At 32.6% G+C, this 27662-nt stretch overlaps 1 protein-coding gene across 21 annotated transcripts in view; it reads left to right on the forward strand.

Annotated features, from left to right (window-relative positions):
- Positions 1-27662, forward strand: part of NPY5R (neuropeptide Y receptor Y5) — a 164598-nt gene that overhangs the window by 2452 nt on the left and 134484 nt on the right. For 19 of the 21 annotated variants that reach the window (XR_007948163.1, XR_007948164.1, XR_007948167.1 and 16 more), the window contains 2 exons: positions 3234-3303; positions 6463-6561. The gene's annotated coding sequence lies outside the window, so the exon portion shown is untranslated. Of the gene's footprint in view, positions 1-3233; positions 3304-6462; positions 6562-10791; positions 10818-27662 lie in introns of all 21 variants that reach the window. The other 2 variants (XM_051965194.1, XM_051965195.1) reach the window with 2 other exon arrangements.

Below are 27662 nucleotides of genomic sequence, written 5' to 3' on the forward strand. Positions count from 1 at the left end.
AGGTTTGTATTGTTTGTGATGCTTATATAAAAATAAACGTAAAGCAACAGGTAATTCATCAAGTACTTGTTGCTGAGTCTTGGGAAACATAAAAAAGATATGATAGTTCCTACCCTCAAAGAATTTATAGCTTAGTAATGGGATAAAACAATATATATAGTTATAATTCATATTGTTACTTGATATGTCCTGCATTTTTTTAAAAAGTGCATGTTTTACAAAACAAATGTGTGTGATATGAGGGGGGAAATGTTTAAAAAAAAAAAAAGGCTATTTTGGATAAAATGATATTTGAGTTCAGTCTCAAAATATGTTAAAAAGTGTAATTAGGCAAAGAAAAAGAGAATATGCTTTGATGAAGAATAGAATAAGGTTATATTTAAATTTAAAGCCATGACTGTAAAGGAGACTTGTTCAAGGTCAGAAAACTGATATATGATAGGGCCTTGAAGGCCAGGCTAAGGAGTTTAAACAATGGAAACCATAAAAAGGTTTTCAAATATAAGAATAGACTGAGCAGAAATCTTAAAATACATCTGGCAACCAGGTATTCATATGGATTGGAGTAAAGCAAACCAGTTCAGAGACTGTTATACTCATTAGGGTCTGAAAAATGGTGGGGGAAGTGAAAAGGAAGAGATGAATTTCAAGAATTATTTCAGTAGTACAATTAGTTGGACTTTTTAGAAAGGAAGAATCAAGAATTGCTCAGTATTGAAGTATAAGGGTTGAATTAGAAACCAAACTTTGCCCCACCCTGATTTTCCTCTCTTTTTGGCATTTTATGGTTTTTGAGGATGATATGTGCTAAAATAGTTCTATATTTTTTAAACTGAATATTCATTGAAAACTGCTTATGAATCATGTTACTATAATTCTAGAACTCTTTAACAGTAATAAAGGTGATAATACAAGATTTCTTAATAGGAAGAGATTTAAGTCTCTTAGAAACCCCACCTAGATCATTGATCCTTATATAACTCAGTCGTTTGGACAGAGCTCCACTAGAGTGTACCCTAGTTCCGTTAGCTCCCTTTGGTAGGAACAACTGATTTACTCTTTGGCGTTGAATACTACAAAATGTTGTGCAACATTTGCTAGACATATATTTCTGTAATAATATCTTGTCCATGTGTAGAGAAAATGGTGGTTGGTTAATCACATTGTAGCCTTAAATAAATTGTACAGTTTTTTTTACTTCAAATGGACATTGTATTTGTTGGAGATAATTGTAGATGAGGTTACCATTCAGGTAGGGTTGGTTTATATAGCCACTGAAGTCCTTTACTACTATGAAGGTCTGAAATTCTATATTAAATAAGTCATTATTTGTATCTTTTAAAGCTTTGTATATTAAATATTGAGAGGAAATGAATATATGAAATCAAGGTATCCAAGATGGAGGCAGGGATGAAGACTGTGGGGGCGTTAGACTGAGTGTTTACCAACCGTCTGCATGAAATTCAGGAGAGGGCGACATGAGAACCTGACATGCATATATATGTGCTTATGTAACCAACTGCAGTGCCACTTGTTTCTCACCAGCAAGTCCTTACCTAACCCTTTACCTGTTCCCCCCAACCCAAAATCCTCACCCCAAAAGTTACCAAAGCAGATAAATACCTTAAATTATATTTCATAGTTTGTAGAGACTTTAAAAATAAAATACTTCCAACCTTTTATTGCAAGCTATGTCATCTTATTACCATTTAAGCAACTGCATAGCGCAGAATGAAAATTGCCACATGTGACAGTTATTTTTCTGGATACTGTACTTTGCTATGATTAAATGCAACAAGTTTATAAATGAAGGTTTTGTTTAATTTAATTTATTTACAGTCATATCTGAAATAAATATTTCCCTTCCTCTTTTCCAAATGTGTTAACAGATCTGTCTCTTAGAATTAGCCTTTCCATTATTGTCCATATTTCATATTTGCAGTTATATAAATGGAACTTTAAAAAAAAAAGATTTTATTTTTAATGAGATGGAAGTTGTATGAAGCTGAGCCAATAGTGTGAAATCTTCAAAAATTAGGTGATTATTATACAGATGTCAACATTTGTTGCCCGTGAAAGAAATATTTTAAAGCAAATGCTTTGTTCTTGTCAAAGACGACCATTTTGAAAGCATTTGCTCAAATTTGTAAGGAAGACCAAAGAAGAGAAGGATTTCTTCATAAATACCTTGCCTTTCTGTAGTTGTCCAATAAAATAAATTCATTAGCTTAATACAATTCTTTGCACATAGTGGGCATTTGAAAATGCTTATTTTATTTAAATGTCTAAATCTAAGTAAATTGACAAATGTGTTCCAGTAATTATTTTTTTATATAATTTGCATCCATTTACTACTGGATTAATCTTTCACATTTGATGAATACAATGTTTTTAATCACTTCTTATGATAATATATTGTTTTTTAGTTTTGAATTTTGACCTCTACAAGATTGTTTCAGTTTGGATTAACACTGTTAATCCCTATTACTCCCTATTACTATAAATGTATTTAAACTCATTTTCAGGGAAACTATAATTGTAAATAACTAGATTAGCTAGTTATTTCCATGCTTCCATTAAACATGGAAGAGATGACGATCTCTTTGTTATTTGTAAACAGATAATATGAAAGAGTACATATTTTACAATCCCATTGGATTCATACATGAAGTAAACAAATCTACATCTTTAAGATTATATGCAATATATATATATGTGTGTGTGTGTGTGTGTGTGTATATATGTATATACACACACATATAATCCAAATAACTCATTTTAGTGTTTATAGGAAATATTTGCAAAAGGAACTAATGTTGACAATACTGTGCTTTTTAATCTGAACAGTTTTGCTTTTATCCAAATGTTATATTATAGTTTCTGCAAAAGATCTTCATTCAAAGATTTGAATTGCCTACCTTATACAATCACATATAAAGCCAGTCATAACAATCTGTATGACATAAACTTCTAAACACACCTTCTCAGATTTATGTCATAACATTTTAGTCTATGCCTAAAGCTTAATATTTTAAAAATGGCTTCCCTAATTGCCAGAGGAGGAAAATTAGTTGCCCAAGGAAATATTTTTGCCAGTTTCTTTTCTTCAGCTGCTTATTAAAAGAGCTAAATCTCTGAATTATCAATATCTTAAGTTTCACAATATTTTTCAAAACTTAACAAAAGCGAGGATAATTATATATATGTGTGTGTGTTTTTTTTTTTCTTTTTAGGCAATTGCACTTTAATACAGACATAGGAAATCATTCAGGAGGAATACTTCGGGAAATTGTTCTCATTTAGGTAGGTGTTTTCTACCCATCTGCAAATAACCACAACCAAGTTTGGGGAAGAAATTGTATATTTACTGATAGAATTTATATTTATATTTATATGTTTATGATTAACAGTATCACTTAATTGTTATTATGGAGCTATGAGTGTATGAAGAATTGAGGACTCGAAGACAATCACACACACATAGAATCTGAATTCAGTGGTCTTTTTAGGCTTAGTCTAGCCATTCCATATTGGAATTCGGTTAATTATATTTTTCTTGCAAGCAAAAGTCATGGGCTATGGTGCTGTCTGGATGATTAGAGTTGGAGAATAAATTGGTTCTTTCATTTGTGTAATCTGACGTATTCCTTGGTGATGTAATTTTATATATATATATAAATATATATATTTATACACACACACACACATATAATATACATATGGATATATATATATCACTTTAAAGTTAGAACACTTAAAGATATAACAACACTATATGTTACTCCTAGCTTATGTAATGTAACATTGAGTACTTGCTATAGTATAGTTGTTTCACAACATTATATCAAAATGTAGAGACTAAGAAATTCTGGAATTCTTGATAGCCACACTGAAAGGTACCGTTTGATGCCCTCAAATACGCTTTACAACTCTTAAATCCTGTGGCCTTGGCTTTTATTTGGCTGACCTTGTAGACCAGCACTGATCAATTTAGCCTCATCATTTGACAGCTTACAAAGCAGAGACCCAGAGAGATGAAATAAGTTATTCAGTGTCCCCAACTGGTAAAACTTATGCCAGATGCTCTTAATTCCCAGCACAATAGTCATTCCACTCTTATCATTATTGTAGTTTTGAATATGCTCTTTTGAGTCTCCCCCCAAATCTTTTGAAATGTTCTGTGCATGAAAATCATAAGTTTTATCATATTTTAGTTGTTAAAGTTATTTTATACCTAATGAATACTGTCTTAATTTCCTATAAATGTTTTACAGAAATCGACCTATTTGTCTTTGTGTTACTACCAATTAATATTTTACATGTATTAAGTATTCATACACATAGGTCATGCAACACTTTGATAGTTGTTGGGAACATGAAAATGAATAATAGAGTCCTTGATCTCAAAAGACTTAAAATGTAGTAGGGAACATGAAATACACACAAATAATTGTAATACAAGTCTTTTTTTTTCTTTTCTTTTTTGCGGGGGAGATATGGGTTCAGTAGGGAATTACTTGTGAGGAAACTTCCTCGACTCACACATATGCTCAACACCTCTTCAGTTATTTATTGTCTTTGAGTGTTGCTTGGTGATACTAAAAGCCTACATGAATTGTCCAGGGTCATACAGCTGGTATGGATCAGAGTAGAACTTGAAGTCAGGTCTTTCTGACTCCAAGGTTAGCACTTGAATACATAGGGGAGAGGTAAGTGTGGCATGAAAAAAAAATAGAAGAACTTACTGCATCTTGTTTAGAAGGGATCAGTATCAAAGAAGATATGATATTTGAACCACATTTTATGGGAAAAGAAATATTTTAAAAGATGGGATTGTATTGTACATTCTGGGTTCAAGAGAGGGATGGAGATCCATTTCAAACATGGAGGCACTTTGTGGGAGAATATAGAATAAGATCTGAGAATAGCAAATAATCCAGTTTGTTGGATCCATAGAAAAGAAGGGGAGTAGTATAGGAAAAAGCCAAGTTGGGAGTCAGATTGTGGAGGGATTTGAATCCTAAGGAGAACATAATAGTGTTCTGAAGACCCTGAGAAACCAACAGTAGTTAAGAAGGTTATAGACTGAGAAAGAAGAAATGAAGACTTAAAGGAAGATGGTAGTAGTAATAGAAGTCAAAAAGATGGGATGGACAAGAGAGAGATGTGAGAAAGAATCATTAAGACTTAGCAAATGATTATATGGTTTGGGTAGGAAAGGAAGTGGTAAGGAAGATGAGAAAGTCCAAATTTATTCAGAGGTCTGTTCTTACCCCACAAGCAATTAGCAGTGTAGAAGCACAAAACAAAGTTTCCCAAGGCTGAAATTATGAGAAAGTGAACAATGAAATGTTAAAAGAGGTAGGGATTTAAGAATGAAATAGAGTCATAAGCAAAATACATTAAGCATAGTTAGAACAATGGTAATGACCAGGAAAATAGAGAGGGAACCGATAGTCCTAAGGAAGGCACAATGAGTTCAAGAGGAATACGGGTGTGAAAGTTGGAGAATAAGACACTGATTAGTCAGTCAAAAAAAGAAAAGAAAAGTAATTCGGAGATTCAGTAGTTTTAAGTGTTACCCCATTAAATAACTGGAATACAGTAAAGATGGAAGTCAGTAAAATTGAAGAGGTTGGGGAACAGAGACTGAAGTATTTGAAGGTTTACTTATATGATTAGTGAAGTCACCTAGGATGATAGTGTATAGCACAAGAAAAAGTGTATTAAAAGTGAGAAAGTGATTTGCAGGTTAGTTGGTGGCTGTGACAAAGATCAGTATGGTTTAGTTGAATAGTTTGAAGAAAAAGAAGGTTTTGAGTGTTGGTCTAAACCAATAAAAGTCTGAAAATAGCAGTAAGAGAATAATTCCTTTTTCTGGCACAATGGGGCAAGGGAAATAGGAAAGTGGTCAGCACTGGACAGTCTGTTAAAGGATATTGGGGGGGAGGAGATCCTATCTGTGTGACCCTGGGCAAGTCACTTAATCCCAATTGCCTCAGCAAAAAATAAAAAATGATTTTCCTTATGAAAAAGCCAGAATTTGGCTAAAAAAAAAAAGTCTGAGAATAAAATGGAGTCTGTTATTAACAATAGAATAGGTGTTGCAGAGGGCAATAGGGAATTTGGAGGAGTTTGCTAAGATGGTTCATGGTATACTATTGGAAAAAGCAAAGAGGGAAGTAAATATTTTGGATAAGATAAGTAATGGGGAGTAATCTTTTGGAAAAGCTGTACATTTTGAATAAGAGTTTAAGAGGAATAGAAGCTAAGTAATGGGGAGTAATGTTTTGGAAAAGCTATACATTTTGGATAAGAATTTGAGAGGAATAGGAAATTAGGAAGTAAGCTGGAGAAATTCCTTAGCCATAAAAAAATGAAGAACAGTGGGTAGACAGTAACAGCTTCACAGTTCTAATTAGATTGTCTGTATGATGGAGCCTTCACTAATCAATTCCCCAGGTGATTGCCAATGGTTTGATCGCAACCAAGAGAGCCAGTGATTTGGGCTCTGGAGCAGGAGCTGAATTGGTCCTATACCTTCAGGAATGGCTTCTCCAGGTAATTGTTATTGATTGTAACTAGGCAGGACTAAAGGTTTTGACTCCTAAAGAAGTGTATTTATACATATTTTTAAGAGACTTAAAAGAAGCATTATTTAAGAACTTGAATAACTTGATATTATTATATTTGTCTACCCAGATAATTAAACAGCAGCTCAAAATATTGAATCTTGATCAATGCAGATACTATCACATGATTTGGATCTAGATCTATCACCTATTCCATAGATTTTTGGGGGTTTAAAACCAAACCAAGGGCAGGCAAATTAGATGGGATCTAGAGCACATCAAACAATATAAAGTATAATATGAGAGGAATTTTAAAGTAATTCAAAAGATCTGTAATGTCATCGGTATATATGGGTACTCCCTCTAGTGATGTGAGTTATAATGCTAGCCATACTTTAATAGATGGCTTGATGAGCTAATGTGGCTCCATCCCCTACAAAAGCAACTGGCAGCCATCTTTTCAAGGAGCTTTTCTGAACTTAATTCATTCTCAAAAAGGAAGACATGGTGTCCATCATTAGCTCATATTCAAAGCCTGTTTATCTTGCTAGAACCTGCCTGAGCTTTTGTTCCCTGGATGATCTTCAAGAATCCAGGGTCTGGTATTTAATGAAGGGTTTAAATATTAATGTTTGTAAATGCTCATACTTTTTAATACCTCCAAATTTCATATTCCATCTCATGTGTTACAGTGAAGACTAAAAGTCTCCAAACAAAAGCATATAGGTTTTGAAATTTTGTTTGGAGTATTTGTATGTCTTGTCATCTTTGTTAAGAATCCATGCTTTTGCCTGTAAACCTACCCTTTCTTTTCAAAGACTTGAATGAATTCAATTCCTGGTCCATGCTCATATGAGAAGATTTTTTATTATTTCCCAGCCCATTTAAAATAACCACAATGATCTATTGTGATTCATACTGTGATCAGCACTTAAATTATCCAGAATTCTGCCATTTAAAAGAGATATTTTAAAATAAGGAACAGCATGGTATAATACATAAAGAACTGGCCTTGGAAACTAGAAGTCCTGATTTCATGTCCTGGTACATATTGGCTTAGTGGCTCTGGGCAAGTCCCTTAACCTCTCAGTGCTCCAGGGAATTATCTAAGACCAATAAGTTCCAGTGAATGGAGCTGATTGTATTATTAGAGGAGTTTTCTCATTACCAATGTAGTCTTGGCATGTTCCCTATATAACATAGTATAAAATTGATCTTATATTAAGGGATCATTGAAAGTTGATGGTAAGAAGCAATGGTTTTACAAACCTTTTTTTCTAGAAAATTAAGTAAATAATCTTGAACCATTAAACAATTGCTTTTAATGACCAAATACAAAATTGATAGACGAATATCAATTGTACACATTGACAAAAGGAAGAAATAATTTTAAGATTTTTTTTCAGTCTCATTATCATTGATCATATTTAGGAAAATTCGTTCAGGTATTAATAATAGAGTTAGAATAAAAGAAGGGTTAGTAATTGGATTAAAAGAGGAGTATCAATTAGTTTTATTTATGCCTTAAAAAGTATGTTGGTATTCTGGCAATCAGTAAATATTTAAGGTTTAAAATAATTTCCATAGGTTGCAATAACTTGCTTTAATATTATACCAAGTCAAATATTCTAATATTCTAAAATATTATTCTCTATTTCTCTGGAATTATGACCAACCTATACAATTATTATCTTGCTAAAGCGTAGCTATGGAAACATGCCATGCAACAACAACAACAAAAAAAAAAAAGTGGAGAGTAAATCTAGCTAAATTGGAGAAAGGCTTTGGAAATTTGGAAGTACACATTTCTTAATTTCTTAAGAATAGCTTAACTGTTTGTATGCTGACAAGTGCCCGATTTACTCCTTTCTGACATTCCTATGTAATTCAGTAAAAGGATGATCAATAATTTAAAAAAAAATTTATAGATTATATATAGGTGCCTTGTTGCTGCTTACAGGCAGTTCTAAAATAAGTACTTCCTCTCCCCCTCAGTAAATCTGTATATTGTCATTACACTTAAATTATGTAAATTATACTTAAAATTAATATATTTTAGTAACTTTAAATCAGCACAAAAGAATTACAAATAATTTCTTTTCACCAATATACTTCTCCAATTTTCTTAATGTCACTAATATCCTAGTCACCAAGATTAGATATAAGGAAATCATTCTTGACTCTTCCCTCTCCCTCAGTCTTACATTTTATTTGCTCTTTATCTTATAGCTTCACTGACACTACCCTAATTTAGATTTTCAAAACCTTTCACTTACATTATTATAGTAGCCACTTCACTAGTTTCTCTATCACCAACTTTTATCCTTTGCAATCCATCCTTTTTGCCATGTTAATTTTCCTAATGTAGAATTATGAAAAGATCATATCCCTGTTCATAGAGCTGGATAGTTAATTCCTCTCCCTCCCACCCCCCAGTAGTCAGTCTCTGGCCTTGTTTTCTATATTTTCTATTGCATATTCCAACCAATATCTTTTCTCAGATCTCAATTAATTCTTTTCTATGTCTATTTCTTCATCCATATAATGCTCTAGGCCTGGTACATCTCCCATCCAATAAAATCATTTTCTATTATTACTCTAGATATACTTCAGGTACCACTCCCTTCCTATATTTCTGTAGTCAGAAATGATTCCTCTCTGTCTCTTTCTTCTCCTATTTACTAACCACCTTCATCAAATTCTCATATATATCTTAATAAATTTAAAACTTTTCTAATTTATGCTATATTTATTAAAATACAGATCTTATCTACATAATGAGATTATAAGATCCTTAAAGGTGGGAACTATGTCATTTTTAATATATGTGCCTTGCACATAACAGGTATTTAATAAATTAGTGTTGCTTTGAATCAAAACAAATGTAAAGAATTAACAAGTACTTCTTGATACTTATAGCTTACAAAAAACTTTCTAAGGATGCTAACTAAAAAGTTGAGTGTTTTGTTAGTGTGCCTCTTTATAAATGTTCATCTTTTCATTTAATAATTATTCATGTATTACTAATTTTTTCTTTAATTTTTAAAAGCAGCTATTTGATGGCTCAGGAATACTAACTCCATTTTCTAGAAAAATTTTATAATATAAGGCCATTGCTTTGTCCTTTATGCTTACCAACTGTTTACTTTGCTAATGACTTTGCTAACCAACCTTAAAGAAGAAAAGAAGCATTCCTGGTCTCTAATATGATATGGAGTCTATATGTTATTAAATAATCTGTATTAATTGGAAAAGTTCTGGGTAGTTTGAGTACTGTTTACAATAATCACTAAAATTCATTAAAAAGCCTGAGGTTGGTTCAAATGGAATGGGCAGTATTAAAAAAATTTTTTTAAGTCTGCAGCTATTCAGGACATGGTTCCATATCTTTTCAAGGAAAAAGTGCTAGTTTATGGGTTAAAAAAATGAATTCCTAGTAGAGCTGGAAAGCAAAATTATATTGCCCTGTATGTTCCTGTCCTGAAACATGGAAGGTTTTTATTTGATTTGACTTATCACAAATAATACCCACATGCTATAGAGTATGAAATAACGCCTACACACATATATTGCTGGGTCATTTTATTAATCATCTTTGTTGAAAAATCATGAATATTTCTACTGTATAGATATAGAAACTCAAAATGTATTCAAAATTCAGATAAATAAAGGTGGATATTATAGCACCTGTAAACATGAGGTCAGCAATTACTATTAATATAGTTAAGTTCATTAATTCAAAAGATATATTTGTAAATTTTATCTGATAAATCTAATGGTAGCAGTACATGATCAATGGCAATCTCATACAAAACTAGAACATAGTTTATCATGCTTAAATAGTGAGTTTGCTAATTGTACCAATGAGAAGAGAGTAAAATGCTAAAATATTCAAGGTAAATTATCATTTTAGGTCATCTGAATATCATAGAGTTAAGGTAAAGTTCATCTCTAAATAGGATCCTACTTGGTTGAGAGCAAAAAAAAATTCAATTATACACTGAAGCACTTTTTTTTAAGCTTTTACAAACACATAGAACTACACAAACAGATCAGGTCATTATTACTTCCACACAAGTCTGTTTTCAAGCACTTCATATGAGGGCTTATGGTAGATAAAGGTGAAAACTTAATGGGGCTCCTACCATCCTCTAACTACCATTTGACTTTCCCTTCTTGCACTCGCTCCAAACCATCCACTACTTCAAACTATGTGGAGGGAGAAGAGGAGTGAAGGATGAAAAGGTAAGGTGGGAAAGTAGGGTCAAGGGAGGGAAAAGTAGAAAATGGGTTTTCTTGAGGGGTTTACTCTAATAAATGGAAGAATAGAATAAAGAATAACAGAAGAAACTGAAGAACCCTGTGTCATTTGTCATCTCTTCCTTTGTTCCAGTCTGAGATGAAGAAGTGGCCCTACTCTTTGCCAAGGCTTAAGCCAGACATTTATTGCCTTGATCCCATCCCTTCTTTTCCCTTCTGGGGTCTTGCTATATCAGTGATTCATTCTCATCTCAATTTCATCCTCTCTTAGCTCTTTCCTGCAAATAATTATACTCAAATTTCTTTTATCCTTTAAAGCAAACAACAATCTTCCCTTGATCCTGTCATTCCCTCAAGATATTGTCCTACATCTCTCCCCTACTTTGCCATTCACTGCTAATCATAAAGAAAAATTAATATTCACTTGCTGCTTCCACTGCCTTGCTACCCACTTAATACTCAGTCCCTTAAAATCTGACTCCTGACTTGACCTAATACTGAAACTGCTTTCTCCGACATCACCAAAAACTTTCTAATTGGCAAATCCAATGACCTTTCCTCAGTCTTCATCCTTAACTGTTCTGCAGCATTTGACAGTCCTTTCCTCTTTTTTCCCCTTAATTTTCTATAATACTGCTTTCTTTTGATTCTCCAACTAGCCTGATTACACTCCTTGGTTACCAAAGTGACTTTTATTGTCTTTTTTCTGAACTCTTGAGTATGGGTGTCCCTCAAGAGTCTGTCCTTATCTCATTTCTTTTAATTGTCACCAATTTTGAACTTATTTGTTCACCTATCAGCTCTATATCAAAATCTCTATATTCAGCTCTAGTTCTTACTGAAATCCTATTCCAGCATCACCATTTGCCTGCTGTACATCTATAGCATAGATATCTGAGTTGTATCTCAGCCTGTTTAAGATAACTTATCTTTCCCTCAAAACTGTCATCCTTCCCAGCTTATTTCAAGACATCCCTATTTTCTTGGTCAACCAGGCTTAAAACCTCCCAGTTTTATTTTTGACTGTTTCCTACTTAGTTACTACTCATAATCATTTAGATTCCCCTTTCTATGTAAGTGAACATCACAGTACTGGGGAAATAGCAATGAATTTTGAGTCATATAACCTAATTTCAACTCTGGCTCTGGTCCTTACTAGATATGTGACCACAGAAAAAATTAACCAACCTCTAATCCTTAGTTTCCTTACCCATGACATGAAATTATTAGACTAGTTTATCTGTTATATATTTAAGGTTGTTGATCATTTTGGTCATGTAAGTCTTGGATTTGAACCATAAGAACATAGATCTAGAGTGAGAAGGAGCTCAGGGTCCATCTAGTTTAATTAACTTTCTCATGTGACACATAAAGATAAATAGCCAGAAAGATTAAGGCTTGACTTGTCCAGGTTTATACAGATAATATGTATGTTATCTGAAGCTTACTATCCATGTAATTTTATACAGTTCTCAATGTATTCTTTGTAAAATAAGGGAGATGGACTAGAGCACATCCAAGAGTACTTCCAAGTTCTATATCTTGTGATTTCTTCTATAGCTCCTTGTTAGACCCTCATCTCTACTGACCTACTGTAATAAATTCTTATTTCTTATAGTCCTTGTCTCCAACCATCATTGACACTACTTTCAAAATAATTTTCCTAATGGATATCTCTAAAAATATTGTCTGGTTCTGACCATTTTCTTCCCATGTGGAAAAATCTTCTATGTTTTAGGAGAGGTAGTAGACTACTGATGCATACTGATGCATGTTGTTGGTTTGTTTTCATTAATTGCTTGTCTTTGTTACAAGGGAAGGTTTTCTGGGGGTGGGGTTTTTGGAAAGTGACAGCAATGTAAAATAAAGCTTCAATAAAACATTAAAAAACAACTTTCATTGTTTCCCTATTGCCTGTAGAATTAAATAAAAATTATGTATCTTGACATGTAAGGCTTACTTCAATTTGGCTCCAGTCTCCAAACTTCCTTTTTCATCATACCAGTTGCACATTTCAGTTAGCTTGAATAGCTAGCTGATCCTTGATTTCATTCTCTACTTTACCACATTTCACACATTTTTTTTTGTGATCCTCCCTTACACCTCAATTGCACTTGCTCATTTTAATTCAATTCATTTTAAGTATCATAAGTACTATTCTAGCATTTGGCCATGTGCTGAGAATATGAAGACAAAAATTAAGCCCTGTCTTCAAAGAGCTTGTATCTATTACATTTCTAATATTGAAATCTTTATCTTTAAGAAGGCAGGTCAGGTTATACCTCCATGAAGATTTCCCTTCAAATAAAGTCAATCTCTATCCTTCAATTTCCCAATGGCATTTTGTCAAGACTTCTCCTTTACCCTTTTGACAAAGTTAACATTTTCAAGTTTATCTGTTCCCTCTTAATCAACTCCCTTATCTTGAGAGATTAATGCTAATTCATAGACTGACAAACATTCAGAGTTGGAAAGAACCTCAAGAGTCCATCTGGTCTATAATCCATATAGGAACCATTCTCAACAGTTGAATTATTTAGCTAACTTAGTTTGAAGACTTTAACTGACCGTGAAAACTATTACATCTCCCAAAATAGTTCATTCTACTTTTGGATATTACTAATCAGTAGGAAAATCTTTCTTAAAGTGAGCCAAAATTTGCCTATACAACTAATAGCCATTGCTCCTATTTCTTACTCCTCTTTAATTTCATTTTACTAGATTTGGCTCATTGTACTAGACAATCAAGATCTTTTTGAATTCTGACTTTCTTGTACAGTGTTATTTCCCTGAAATAGAGCCACTCACTAAAGCAATCTGAATAGACACTATTTTTGTGAAATCGTTTTATTTAAGAGTATATTTGATGTTTCCCCAGTCACATTTGATAGAAGCATTTCCATGTGAAAAATTAACATTCACATTCAGGAAGGAAAAATGAGAAAATGCACATAAGATTTTCTTGTCCAAGTAAGATTTAGGAAAGGGATTTTTCAGTGGATGAAGGCCTCCATAGGGGTTTGTAAGCTTATATAGATCTAAAGTTGGAATGGGGACCTCAGACTATCTAGTCCAATCACTTCCTCACTTTGCAGGTGAAAAAAAAAAAAAACAGCTTCAGAATGGTTAAATAGCTTGCTTAGGATCATATAACATGCTGAGGACCAGAGGTAGGATTTGAATTTAAACTTTCTGACTCTACAACCAATGCTTTTATTTTTACCATTTGTAAAAAGGTGGTGTGAATCTTAAATCTTTGGCTAAACAAGATAGCTTTCCAGCTTTTCTCTTTTGTATTATAAAAGCCCTACCTAACATACATGGTCTTGTGCCCAGGGGCTTTAGGGTGCTAATTGGTGGAGAAGATGTCATCTGTTATTACCCTTCCAGCTATGTTCTTTGTGATCTTGGAGCATTTGGATGATTGATGGAAATGAGATATGATTGGAAAACTACCCAATTCCCCTACTACTTGATCTCTTCTAACAATAGTGAAGGAATAACTCAGATCCCTTTTCCCAGATGCTAAATGGTCACTGAGACCCTCATACAACATCTATGAAATTATAATTAAGGAGACAAGGTGGGTATAGGCAGGGCATCTCAGATGATTATATAAGTACAAGCAATAGAACTAGAAGTAATTGTAACTACATATGTATCAATAATATTGTAACCAGTCATTATGGATATGAGTATGCCCAGAAACTTTTTTCCCTCTTTTTTAATTGCCTACCAGCTGCCAGAGAGATAGCCTTAGATTCCTTAAGATAAAAGGAATCTGATAAAGGCACTTACAGATTTTTTTTTTTGAACCAATTCAAATTCTACAAGAATAGGTAATAGGCTTCCAGTTCACCAAAGCTCTGAGCACAGGTGAAAAACATTTATGCATTTTCTAGCAAACACTATCAATGTATTTGAATTTTAAGAGGAAGAATGACTGAAAAAAATTCTAGGAAGGAAACAATTACACATAATAAAAATCATGACAACTACCAAACAAATTATGGCAATTATTTTAAGGGATCCTACAATATTCTAACTTCATATCTAAAATTTTTAAAAGCTTAACATGCTTTCATTCAGGTCTTCTAAAAATATTAACTGTAGTAAAATAAAATTAAAGAAATGAACTGGCAGGAAAGGCATGGATTCTCTCTATTTGCAGATGTTGGTTTACCTAGAAAATCTACAAATTATTGAATAGAATAGAAATTGGAATTTTATTTAGGATTTTATATCAATAATTTTATTTAGGATTAATAAAAACTAAGCAAACACTGAATTAAAATATATCTGTAAATTAACATAAACAAGGTTTATGTTTAAAAAAAAAGACAATTGGAAAAGATATTGTTGGAATCCTTACAAACTGATAACTAATTAGATTTGATCTAATCTTACAAGAAGATGTTTTGGGCAGAACCTGAAACAAGGTACTAAGTAGAACTAATTAATACAAGGCTTGTGTTCACACCTTTACTCATTGGAGTTCACAAGTATGCCAGCTTCACAAAGTAAACTTTGTAACTTTGAGTTCACACCTCCCTTGAAGCTCTTAGGGCCAGAGAGCACTATGGGAGAAAACCCATAATCCCTCTCTCGTATCCCACAATTCCTCCCTCTTGCATAAAAGAAACAGACAGAGGCTCTTGGAGAGATTTCTCCAGAATGACATGAAGAGTGGAGCTGGCTGGAGGCTGAAGAAAGCAGAGGCAGAGGCTGAAGGACATTCAGAGGGAGCTCTTGGAACCAAGCAGAGAGATAGGCCTCTAAGCTAACTGGGCTATATTGGAGATAATAAAAGATCTGAACTTTTATCACCTGGCTGTGTTTTGAGAAGAAAAAGCTCACCACATTTTGGCGCCCAACGTGGGGCTAACAGACACCCCCCCCCCCCCCCCTCAGTGGATTTCAGTGGAAAAGCTACGATCCTGATTCAAGTGGAAAAGCCTCTGATCCTGATCCAGTGGAAAAGACTCTTCAACCCAGAAATTAGGGTGAGTGCAACAAAGAAATTTTGTTAGAAGAGTTAAAGTAGAATTTCATCTAAGATGGGACAGATATTTAGAAAACAGCCTGTTTCTGTTCAAGGAAAATGTTTAGAGAGCATTGTCAAAGTTATGGAAAGTCAAGGTTTAATTATAAGTTTACAGCAAATCACTGAACTTTTACAAACTGTAAAGGACATATGTCCTTGTTTCTCTCTTGATAAGGAATTAAATCTAAATGAATGGAAATTGGTTGGAGAGGATCTTTGTCAATTCTATGATAAAAGTGGGCCTAACTCAATAATTAATACATGTAATGTAATACAATTGGCTATAAGAAGTTATTTAAGTGATAGAATGATGAAAAGGAAAGTACAGGAGGAAGAAGTGCCAACTTTACTAGGTGAAAAGGAGGACGAATCAGATGAGAATGGAGTTAATTACAATTCTGAGTATGATACTTCACAACAGGAGGAATTAGGTGATTCCACATCTCATGACCCTCCCCCCGCAGTTAACCCTTCATGGGTGGAACAAGGGGGAGGGAGAGAGACAGAAACACAGTCAGCTTTTCCTGTAAAGCAGAATTTGACAAGATTAGAAAAAGCATTAATTAAAGCAAAAAATGAAGGAGAAGATATATCTGATTTTATAAACGCATATCCTGTGATTGAAAAGATTGACTCTTCAGGTCAAAAAGAGAGAAGATACACTCCTTTTAATTTGGGAAAAATTAAAGATTTGAAAAAGGGTTGCACTCTTTATGGGGCTACATCATCTTATGTGAAGATGTTACTGGATAATTTTTCTTATGAAATCTTAACCCCGAATGACTGGAAATCCATCGCTAAAACATGTCTTGAACCAGGACAAAATTTAAACAAAGATGCTCCTTTGGAGGAGATTATAAGACGCTGTGCCACAGTGGGCACAAATGCTTATTATGCCCAAACTATGATGAACATGGAAAGACAAGGTCCTTCTTGGCAAAGGAATTCTAGAGAAACTCGTCGATGTTTTCAATGTGGAAAAATTGGACATCTAAGAGCCCAATGTAGATACAGAGATACAATGAGAAGATAGGGTGAGAAAAAACCCAAAACCCCATGTCCAAAATGTAACCGAGGCTTTCACTGGGCCTCTAAATGTATATTGACCCAGAGGAAGGAGAGGCAAGGCCCAGCTCCAAAGTATCAATCAAAGGACAGGTGGGGCATGATAGCAGCTGAGGTTACACCCAGAGAGACTTTAGAAATTCAGAACTCTGATGTCATCAACCAACAGAAAAGCAATCAGCATTACAGTTGGGAAGAATACAGGCCTTTTAAGACAACAAGGCAATATCCAGTGCAAACAGCTCCAATGTAATTACCAGGTGATGAGGAGATCTGAACTTTTATCACCTGGCGGTGTTTTGAGAAGAAGCAGCTCACCACAAGATATTAACTCTTTGGTTAGATTGCTCATATAAAAATAACAATAGTATTTAAAATGTATATGTGTGGTGCTATATTGACCAAATTACAAAGGAAGTACTTGATAGAGAAGCCACACAAAAGCTTGGAAGAAAAAATTTCTGTACTCGAAGAAAATGGGAAATACTAAGAAAGATGGTGAATCATTAATTTCAAATTACATTAAAGCAGTATGTATTAGGGTAGGAATAGTCTAAGCAAGAATCAAAAAGAGTTGCCCAGTATTTGACAACCAAGAGCTCATTCAAAGCTTAACCAAGGAGCATGAATTACTTAGACCCAAGAATTTCTTTTTGAAAAGAACTGTTGGGAAAATTGAAAATAATCATATGTAGACCTATATCTTGCACTCAAGCTCAAAATGGTTGTGACCTGACTTAAAATGCTAAAACTCTATTTAGAAAATTAGAGAAAGAGATCAGGGACCTTTCACAACTAAAGAAAAGGGTATCATAAAAGATAAAATGCATGATTTTTATTATGAAGACAAAACTAAGGGCTCTTGACCCAAACATCAACTCTAGTTTAAGAAAAAAAGAATTTCAAACTATAAATGATCATCTGAAATGCTACAAAATAATAATTTAATTATTCAATGCCATTTTCCAAACAGTATATTAAAGGATTATTTTATGAAGAAGCAGATAGATAGTATTGTAGATAAAATGTTGAACCTGGAGTTAAAAAGACGGGAATTCAAATGTGACTACAGATATTGTCCTTTTCAGTTTCCTCATTCTGTAAATTGGGAAAAATAATAGCACCAATTCCAAAGGTGGTTGTGATGATGGAGTGAACTAAAAGTTGTAAAGCATTTTGGAAACTTTAAGGTACTATTTAAATCCTAGTTAATAAAACAAGAAAAAAAATGAAATTTAGGGGTATAAAAAGTCAAGAATCTTTAGGAAAAAATTGGGCCCAGCAATATCTCAAATTAACAACAAAGTAGCAATCATCATTTGATGATCATCATCTATCAGGGCCTGGTTAATAAATAGGCTGATAAATGGAACAAATTAATTGCATGGTATGCAGAAGCATATTAACTCAGTAGTAAAATGTTCAGTAATTCCAAAGACTCAATGTCCTGTGGTAAGCACTCAATCTTTAGAAAAAATTATAGAAAGGCTAGAAAGCAGCCTTGTAGAAATTATGTATGGACCAATATATCACACCATGTTAAGCACCAAATGAATATATAACTTAGGGGAAAAAAAAGATATAGACAATTAGAGGGAAAAGGATAAACTTTTTCAGATTTATGGATAGGAGTAGAGTTCTTCACCATACAAGGGATAGAGATGATAGAAGATAAACAGACTTTTCATTACTCGATATTAAAAAAAATCTACAAAGAAAACCAATGTAATTAGAAAAAAAAATCTTTGTAGGTAAGTTCCTTTGATAACTATCTCCCAACACGATATATAAGGAACTATTTCAAAATTTTCGATTCCAAAGCCATTCCCCAAAGAAATGGTCAAAGGATATGAAGAAACAACTTTCAAAAGACTAAATTTAAGCTATGAACAACCATATTAAAAAAAGTTCCAAATCACTAATAAAGAAATGTAAATTAAAGCAAATGAGATTACACCTCATAGTCATCAGATCAATCAAATGTGGCTTCTCCTAAAAAGTTAGTTGTTGCCATGGGTATGGGAAAAAAGGCACAGTAATTCATTTGGAGTTAGGAATTAACCTGATCATTTTGGAAAACAATCTGGAACTATACTCCCTTCCTTTATACTCCCTTCCTTTCTCCAAGTCACTAAACTCTACATGTCCTTTGGCCCAGCAGTACCCCTACTAGGCTTATAACTGATGATATACTAGAACCAGTTTAAATTAGCTCATGAGAACCAGTTGCTAAATTTTGTGTGAGCAAATTGCCAAGTGCTAATAGATCAGACTTTGCTTTATTGTTTAAGGGGGTGGAAAAATGTTAATGCAGATTAAACTTTAAAATGTGTCATGCATGCATATAGTTTGAGAGCCAAGTGTTAAACCGGGCATATCCCTGCCTAGATAGCTCATAGAGATAAAGGAAAATAAAGACCCATAGATACATTGCTTTATAGCAATTCCATTTGTTATAGTAAAGAATGGGAAACTAAGGAGAATGGAGATGTCAGTTTGGATATGCGTGGCTAACAAATTATATGTGAATCTATTAGAATTATCATGCATTATAAGAAATAGTGTAATAGATCATTTTAAGAGACAGGAGAAGACTTGCATAAAGAAATAAAGAGCAAGGTGAACCGAACCAGGAGAACATTTCATAAAATAATAACACCGATATAAAGAACAATTTTCAAAGGCTTAAGAATGCTAATAATTGCAATCACCAATCATTCCAGAAGACTAATGATCAAGTACAAAATGACGAAAATAATGATGATTTTTGGACAAAACTAATGTGAGAATTTCTTTTGATTAACTATGCTATAAGTTTCTCTTCATCACCCTCCATGAGAATTGATGGGAAGGGCTGTAAAGGATAGAGATGGAGTGGCAAAATTGGGGGGGGGGGGAGTTTCTTTGCAAGTATATAATAATTCTAGAGTTTCATATATGTTATATATGTAGAAATGCCCATTTTATTTTATGCTTAAATTACAAATTTACACAAATATATACTAGTAATAAACTCAGATAAAACAGCTTTGAGATTTTACCTCAGATAATGTAAACTTGCAGATATAACAAAAGATAAGAATAGTAAATGTTGAAGGAACTGGGGGAAGATAAACATATATATAAATGCATTTCTGATTGAGCTATGAAGTAGTCTTACTATTCTGGAAAGTAATTTGGATCTATGCAATAAAAGCAATGAAATGAGCTGTTCTTTTGGGCCCAAGAAATCCTACTATTATAACATACAACAGAAGGAAATAAAAAAACAAAGTTAACCACATGCATAAAATCAACATATGCACACTCTTGTAGCTCAGAAATAGACAAAGTAGGTACCCATTAATTGGATAATGACTGAAAAAGATAATTAATAATATGAATGTTAGAATATTGCCATGCAGTAAGAATTGAAGATCTGAAGAAGTCAGAGAAATATGAAGAATTGTACAAACTGATGCAGAACAAACAAGTCAAATGAAAAGAATATGTGACTATTAACAATGTAAATGAAGATATTGCTAAAAGAAAAATCAGACTTTAGCTAAAAACCTGTTAGAGGTACTGGAGACTAGGCAATGAAACATATTGCTTTACAAATAGCTTTTTTGGTGGCGATGTGATTTGGCCAAATCATTCTTCAAAATAATTGGAATTGTACAAATAAAATGAGCAAAATTACCATATCCTTTGACCCAGAAACTATTGCTAGGCATATAATTAGAGGCACTCATTTAAAAAATAGGTCCTACATATATGAAATATTTGTAGCAGCCTTTTTTGGTAGCAAAAAAAAAAAAGTGGAAGCAAAATAGATATCCATCAACTGGGAAGATAAATTGTGGTACAAAAGTAGAAATATTACCATGTTATAAGAAACAAATAATGATGAATACAAAGAAGAATTTATGGAAAGATTTATATGAACTGATATATCTTGAAGTAAGCAGGGCAAGGAAAATTATATACATAATGATCACAACAGAAATAAAAAGAATAGTAGCCACAAAACAATTAAAACTGAATGTTGTAAAAAATAAAGAATAGGTCCCAAAAAAGAGATGTAAGAAGATACCTCTCCCCATTCCTTTATAGAGTTCAAATCTGAGGCTGCTGAACAATGCATATATTATCAGATTTATTTCAGTGTTTTGATGGATTTTACTGTTTTTTTTTTTTTTTTTAAACATTCTTTCCCTTTTAGAAAAAATCTTGGTTATAAAGATTTTCTAGGAGGAAAGGGGAAATTCTGGGCAGGGGGAGATCGAGGCAAGGTCCAAAGAATTTAAATAAATCAAAATTATCTTAAGAATCATTTTGCCCTCTTTGTGGCAGAAAGACTAGAACTAAGGACAGTTTATAATATATAAACTTTGTTTTTGATTATTTTGTTACAAGAAAAGATTCATTCTAGAGAAATGAGATAAAATAACTAACGTAAAAAGATACCAATAAAACTTTTTTAAAAGAAAGGTGTTTTCTCTGGAATGTCATTTTCTAAATGAAACTATGTTGGTTTTTAAGGATCACTACTTCCTTTTAAAGTATTCACAAACAATCCTTATAATAATATATTCCACAATTTCACTTAGAATGTAAGCTCACTTTCTCTGTGGTTTATAGACTCTTCCCCTGTGAGCAAAGATATTGTTTTTTTATGTTTATATGTCAATTGTCTAAGCTATTGCTTACACATAGTAGGCTTTTAATAAATGTTTATTGAATTGAATTCTTCTGAATTGAAAATATTGCCCTTTTCTCTCCTCTGCTGCAAAAACTTTCTCAACCTCATTATTGTATTGTAATTATAAAAGAAGAAATGTTTCCAGGAGCACAGCATACTCCTGAATGCACATTTCTAAAAACAGGAATAATGTATGAATAACAATTATATATATGATGAGTAATAACAAGTACTTGAACAGTAGTTTATTTTGCCACTTTTAAAAATAGTTCCTTTGCTAGGGTTATGTAGGACCCTGATTGCCTGGTATAATATAAAAGGGAATAAAGAGAACACTGTTTTCTCTTCTTTAACAGCACAGCATAGCTTAGCCTTCCACTAAAAAGGGTCTTACTGGTAATAATTAGAAATGCATGGTAACAGCTTTTCAGTATCTCAAGTGGCTTGGTTTATATAAAGTCTATCATCTCCTATTGCTTAGGACCATACATAGTTTCAGAAGTGGGGGAAAGTACTATGCTGAAGAGTCAGAAAACCTGAATCTTATTCCAGATAGTGACTAGTTAAGTAAATAATTTTAGATTCAGTTTTCTCATTTATTAATGAGGGAAACCAAATCATCTCCTAAATTCCTTCTGTGTATCACATCCTCTATGAGAAAAGATCTCATCTAATCAATTGTACCATTGTATCAATATAGAAGTTATCAGGGCTATGCCACTGGAGCAGAAACTTTTTTTATACTAAACTAGGAAGGCCTCCATTACTGGCAAGAAACAAAAATGTACAATTTGTCCAAGAATCAGCCTAGCTAACTTTTGAAAGACCAATCACTAGAACGTTGCCACTAGGTTTTTCTAGCCATATAATTTATGACAACTATTAGGTCATAAAGAGATTATGATATTGTAGAAGTACTGCCCACATAGTATTGAGTACTGAAATAATAATGTCACAAATGCCTACTAAAAACAAAAGAAAAAAAAATCAACCTTCCATGCCTGTAATGGCTTCTGACTTTCATCAGTTGAATATTCCCTTATTCCCTTATTTAGGATGCTAATTTGTTTTTTTAATCCCTAACTTTAAATAGAACAGGTGTTTGAAAAGGATCTTCTATATTTTTAAAATTTTTCAAAACTTAGAAATGTAAAAATTCTTTTCCAAAAGCAAATTTTCTAGTTTTGCAAAAATTTTTATAGTGACACATCTAAAATTTTTTTTAATTTCTGTCATTCCACCCTGGTCCATAATACATACACACCACACTCTGATTTATTATTATAATTTTTATGAACAAAAAACCAAATATTTATCACAAATGGCTGGATCCAAATAGAAGAAGAAATTTAGACAGTCCTCATCTTATTTGATAATTCACATTTGGTATATAGCCAGTTATTCCCATTATCTAATTTTACAGCAAGCATTCAGCACACAGTGACTTTAGGTCACTTAAAATGTTCCTAACGTGTTATGCTTCAGACTCCCCCTGGCTATCAGACTGAATATGGCACCACGGTTTCTCTTTTATACTGAATAATTCCTCTCCAAGAATATGTTCAGCAATACATTCTGTGGTCTTTTTTGCCTATTTGCTCAAGTGGAAGAGGAAGGTAGAAGGGGGGTGGAGGGGTATAAAGGTAAGCTGAATTAAATGAATCAAGTAGAGATTTATTGAGGATATTGAAGAAAGGAAGATACTATTAGTTACTTATTTCTGATATTGGGAAATTCTAAAGGCAATTCTAAAAAATGCATTAAAATGTTTTGAGCAATGATAGCAACATTTGAATAATTAGCACCTCCCAAAGGGGAATTTAGATTTATGAGTTTTCATTTATTTGTTTTTACAACATCCTTGTCATTTCATCATTTTACAGCCACACAACTTCTTCTTTAAAATGATTGATAAAAGAAAAATAGTCTTCTAGTGAAAGTTACAATTCAATATTAGATGATAAAGCGCAATACTTGAGAAATATTAACATTGGATTTCAAAAATCAGTCAGTGTTGGGGCTTTGTTTGGTCGTCATTTAAACACAAACCATGAGACTTATGAAGCCAAAAAGTAGTGATTGAATATATAAAAGGATAAGAACTTCAGAATAAAATAAGGATTATTCCATGCATTTTAGAGACTGGTATTCTTGTTTAACATCTGAGTAAAAGCCAAAGAGTAACTCAAGAAAGAGTAACTCAAGAAATTCCCAAAACTATTGAATAACCAACAATGCACTACTTATGCTTTTCTATAGGACAATGGAACAGTTTTTGTTTTTTAATGCTATCAAAATGTTCACAAAAACTGAGGGACTTCTAAAGTCTTTAAAGATGCCTATTCAGGAATCAGTCACTCAATTCTTCCATATCTGAATATGATAATTGAATGTATTTATTGTTCGTTCACATTCTCACTTACTGGTTTTGATACTATAATTCAAATTTGATTCAGCCAAGCATTATGTACCTACTGTGTGCAGGGTACCATACTAGGTGCTAGAAATATAAACATAAGATAGAAAAGTAGCTCTTAAAAGTTGACAAGATCCAGAGCTAGAAAAGATGTAAGAGATCTACTTCAAACCTTTGTTTTACATGAGGAAACTGAGGTCCATAAAACTTATGACTTGCCCATGATCAAGAGTTTTAAATAGAGTAAATAAATTTTATGTGCTTGGTTACCATTTTGCCTTATTTGATTTGTATATACTTTATATGCATATTTGATAATATTTATTATATTTATTTTCTGTTTATAATACAAATATAATATAAAATGTATTATAATAAATATAACAAATATAAATACTTTATAATTATTATAATATATTTAAAAATATTTACAGATGACTATTGGGGGGGGGTGATTTTGATAAAATGTTGTATAGTAGGTCTTAGAAACAATCCTTTTTTGCACTGTTTTGATGGAAAAATTGGATTGACAATTTCCATTACCTTTTCTAAGAACCTAAGTGAAAAAAAGTAAGGACTACATGTATTTGTTTGAAAAGTCTTATGCTATATTAAGTAAGACCATTTTTTTATAGTGCACTAATACTTAGGACTTTAGCCAAAGCTGGATAGTAAAAAGTATTTCATGTAACCAAAAATCAAATTTCAAAAGCAAAAAATGTTGTGAAAAGAAAAAGTTAGTAACTGTCTAGTGAGGACAAATAATTCAGGTCAAGATCTTTTTTTCCTCTTAGTTAATATCAAGGGATAAAACAATGTTACACCATCTTCCTCTACCTCCATTTAGCTAAATAACTGTGTCCATATAGATCTGACCAGATAATAAAATAATGTTTGGTATCTAGATAATATTCCTTGAGGCTAGACTGTCTTGTTATTTACTTCCTGAATGTGACATAGATGTTACTAACTGGTATCTGTGTCCTCAAATCAAAGTGTCAAATAATATTAAAATTTGGAGGAAGGTGGAATGGTAAAGATCCAATATTAAAATGTGATTTAAAATAAAATGATGCTCCTTCGTTTCTTCCCAACCGAAACCTACCCATTTTCTCCCATAATTTGTCCTTTTTCCCTTGTGAGTCAAGTATTTCTTGACTTCATACTATGTGGGTACTAAGAGTCCTGTTTTCATGATTCCAAATTTCATAGTCAAATGGTACTTAAAGAACATCTACACTTAACCTTCATTACACTTCAACATTATTATTTTTCAGTTTCACTCAACTCAAAAACTAAAATGGATGGAGTTGGAATGTATACAAGTTAGTTGTCCCTCTAACACAGCCAAAACATTTTTTTCCTCTTAAATATTTCCATCTGGTGTCAAAAGCTATTAATTTCAGGGTTATAAAAATGTCCATTTCACGTCAAAAATCCCATGATTTCATCTGGTATAGATGTTCCTTTCACCAATGCATTTCATAACTCCTTCATGTAATAGAAAGCCTTTATTTTTTATTCATTTTTACTGTGATCAAAAAAAGTCATCAGTTGTGGTCCAACTTCTATTGAAACGGGTCTTCAAACTGTTGGTTGGTCAACAGAACTACTCTCAAAGCCTTTTGTTGGCTTTGTGGAACCTGCCAGAGTATGTTCTGTTTGCATAGTCTTCGAGAGCCACGGTCATCTCCATGCCATATTGAAGAATCAAGGTAGGACTTTAGTAGAAGAAATAATTATAAGGAAGCTAGAAATCAACTGTTATCATTGTTTTCTGCTTACAGTGTCCAGGAATACAATTTGGAGGAAAGTGAGACTTGCCTGTAATAAGATACGATCCCAGCTTTCAAAGATTTTGTGTACTGATATAATAAAGGAGACAGTGAATACATACTAGATTCATACAAAATACATGAATACAACTAGAAAATGAATATAAAGAAGTATGTAATTATATCAACCATATACACTTGATTTCCCAAATAGTTGTCACTTCTAGGATCATATGCTAGATCTAGAAAGGCTCTTAAAAATCAACTAGTCTAAACAATTTGTTTAGGTCAAGGAAGGATAAATGACTTGCCCAAGGTCACATAGGAAGAAAAATATTTGAGATTTAGAATATTCTGTCTCTTTGTTTCTATAAACTGCTAAAATGTTATAGATAGCTTAGGTGTTTGAAAACGAAACATCAGTATTATAAAAAACAAACCAAAAAAAACCATTACAAAAGCTTGAAAATTACAAAAGATGGAGAATCAAATGAAGAAACATCACAATTACTCATGAGAATGATGCATAATAGCCAGTAAGTATTCTGTAAGTCTAAACTTGTGTACATAGTTATATATATAATTAATAGAGGGTCTACTTTTTGGGGTGTCTATTAGACACAATGTTTTAGTCCTAAAGATTGAATACTGTCCTGAAATTGTGAAAACCCCAGAAATTAATGCCACAAAGCAAAGATAATAATGATGATGAATATTTCCGGGGGCCATTGTAGGTAGTTTCTCTTTGTGTAATTGGAAGTTACTCAAAGTGTGGTTAAAATTATTTAATTATAAACTTTTAGACCAAAAATAGTGCCAAGTGAAAAGGAATGTACTTTTAATGGGTTTCTGCCAAAAACAAACAAAAAACCTTTCTCAAAGAAACATAACAAAGAACACATTAACAGTTTGTACCTACTGTGTTAATCATTTGCCAACATTTCATATATTCAAAGAGCAATGTTTGTTGTTAGTTTTGAATAAAAAATGTCTTTTTAAAAGACTATTCCTTGAAGATGAGACATTGCAAAGAAAGCAGTAAATATATGTATATATCCACACATACCAACATGTACTTTTTTAAAAAATCTGATGTTTAGGATATACTTATTTGGTAATTTCTTTTTTTAACTTTTTTTATTTGGTAATTTCAAAGGTTCTAGCTTAAATGTTCATCGGTATGAATGATAGTGGCAAATATGCTCAGGTTTATACATTATAAAGATAACTTTGGCAACAGTGGGAAGGTTAGAAAAAAACAGGGCTTAAACTTTCTACTTGAACCCTTAATTGCCAGAGAAATTTTTACACGACCTGGGGTAAATACATAGGTATTTGAAATAAGTATACAAATCAAACATTTATTTATAATGAATCATAAGTTTATTTTAAACAAGTCTTTGGTATTCATATAATTTTACCATTTATTAAAGACAAAATAAATTTTCATAGTAAAGAGATCCATATGCTTATTTTTATTTAAAGAAGTAAATTTTGGAAGAATATTGGATACTTTTTACTGTTTTTCATGACTCTTTCCTGAAAGTTAGAGAATGGATAGGCTAGAAGTAGTCCAACTAGGTGGCACAGTGCATATAGCCTCACCTTGGAGGCAAGAACACTTGAGCTCAGTTATAGTCTTAAATATTTACTGGTTGGGTGTGATCTTGAGTACAAATCCTGTTTGTTTTAATTCCTCATCTTTAAAATGAGCTAGAGAAAAAAATAGTAAACCATGTAATATCTTTGCCAAGAAAACTTCAGATGGGGTCTTGGAAAGTTGGACATTGACTGAAATGATTTAAGACAGGAAGCAGGATAACCAATAAGTAAACTTTCATAGTCT

The sequence above is a fragment of the Antechinus flavipes genome, chromosome 6 (assembly GCF_016432865.1).
Source record: "Antechinus flavipes isolate AdamAnt ecotype Samford, QLD, Australia chromosome 6, AdamAnt_v2, whole genome shotgun sequence".
NCBI classification, from domain to species: domain Eukaryota; kingdom Metazoa; phylum Chordata; class Mammalia; order Dasyuromorphia; family Dasyuridae; genus Antechinus; species Antechinus flavipes.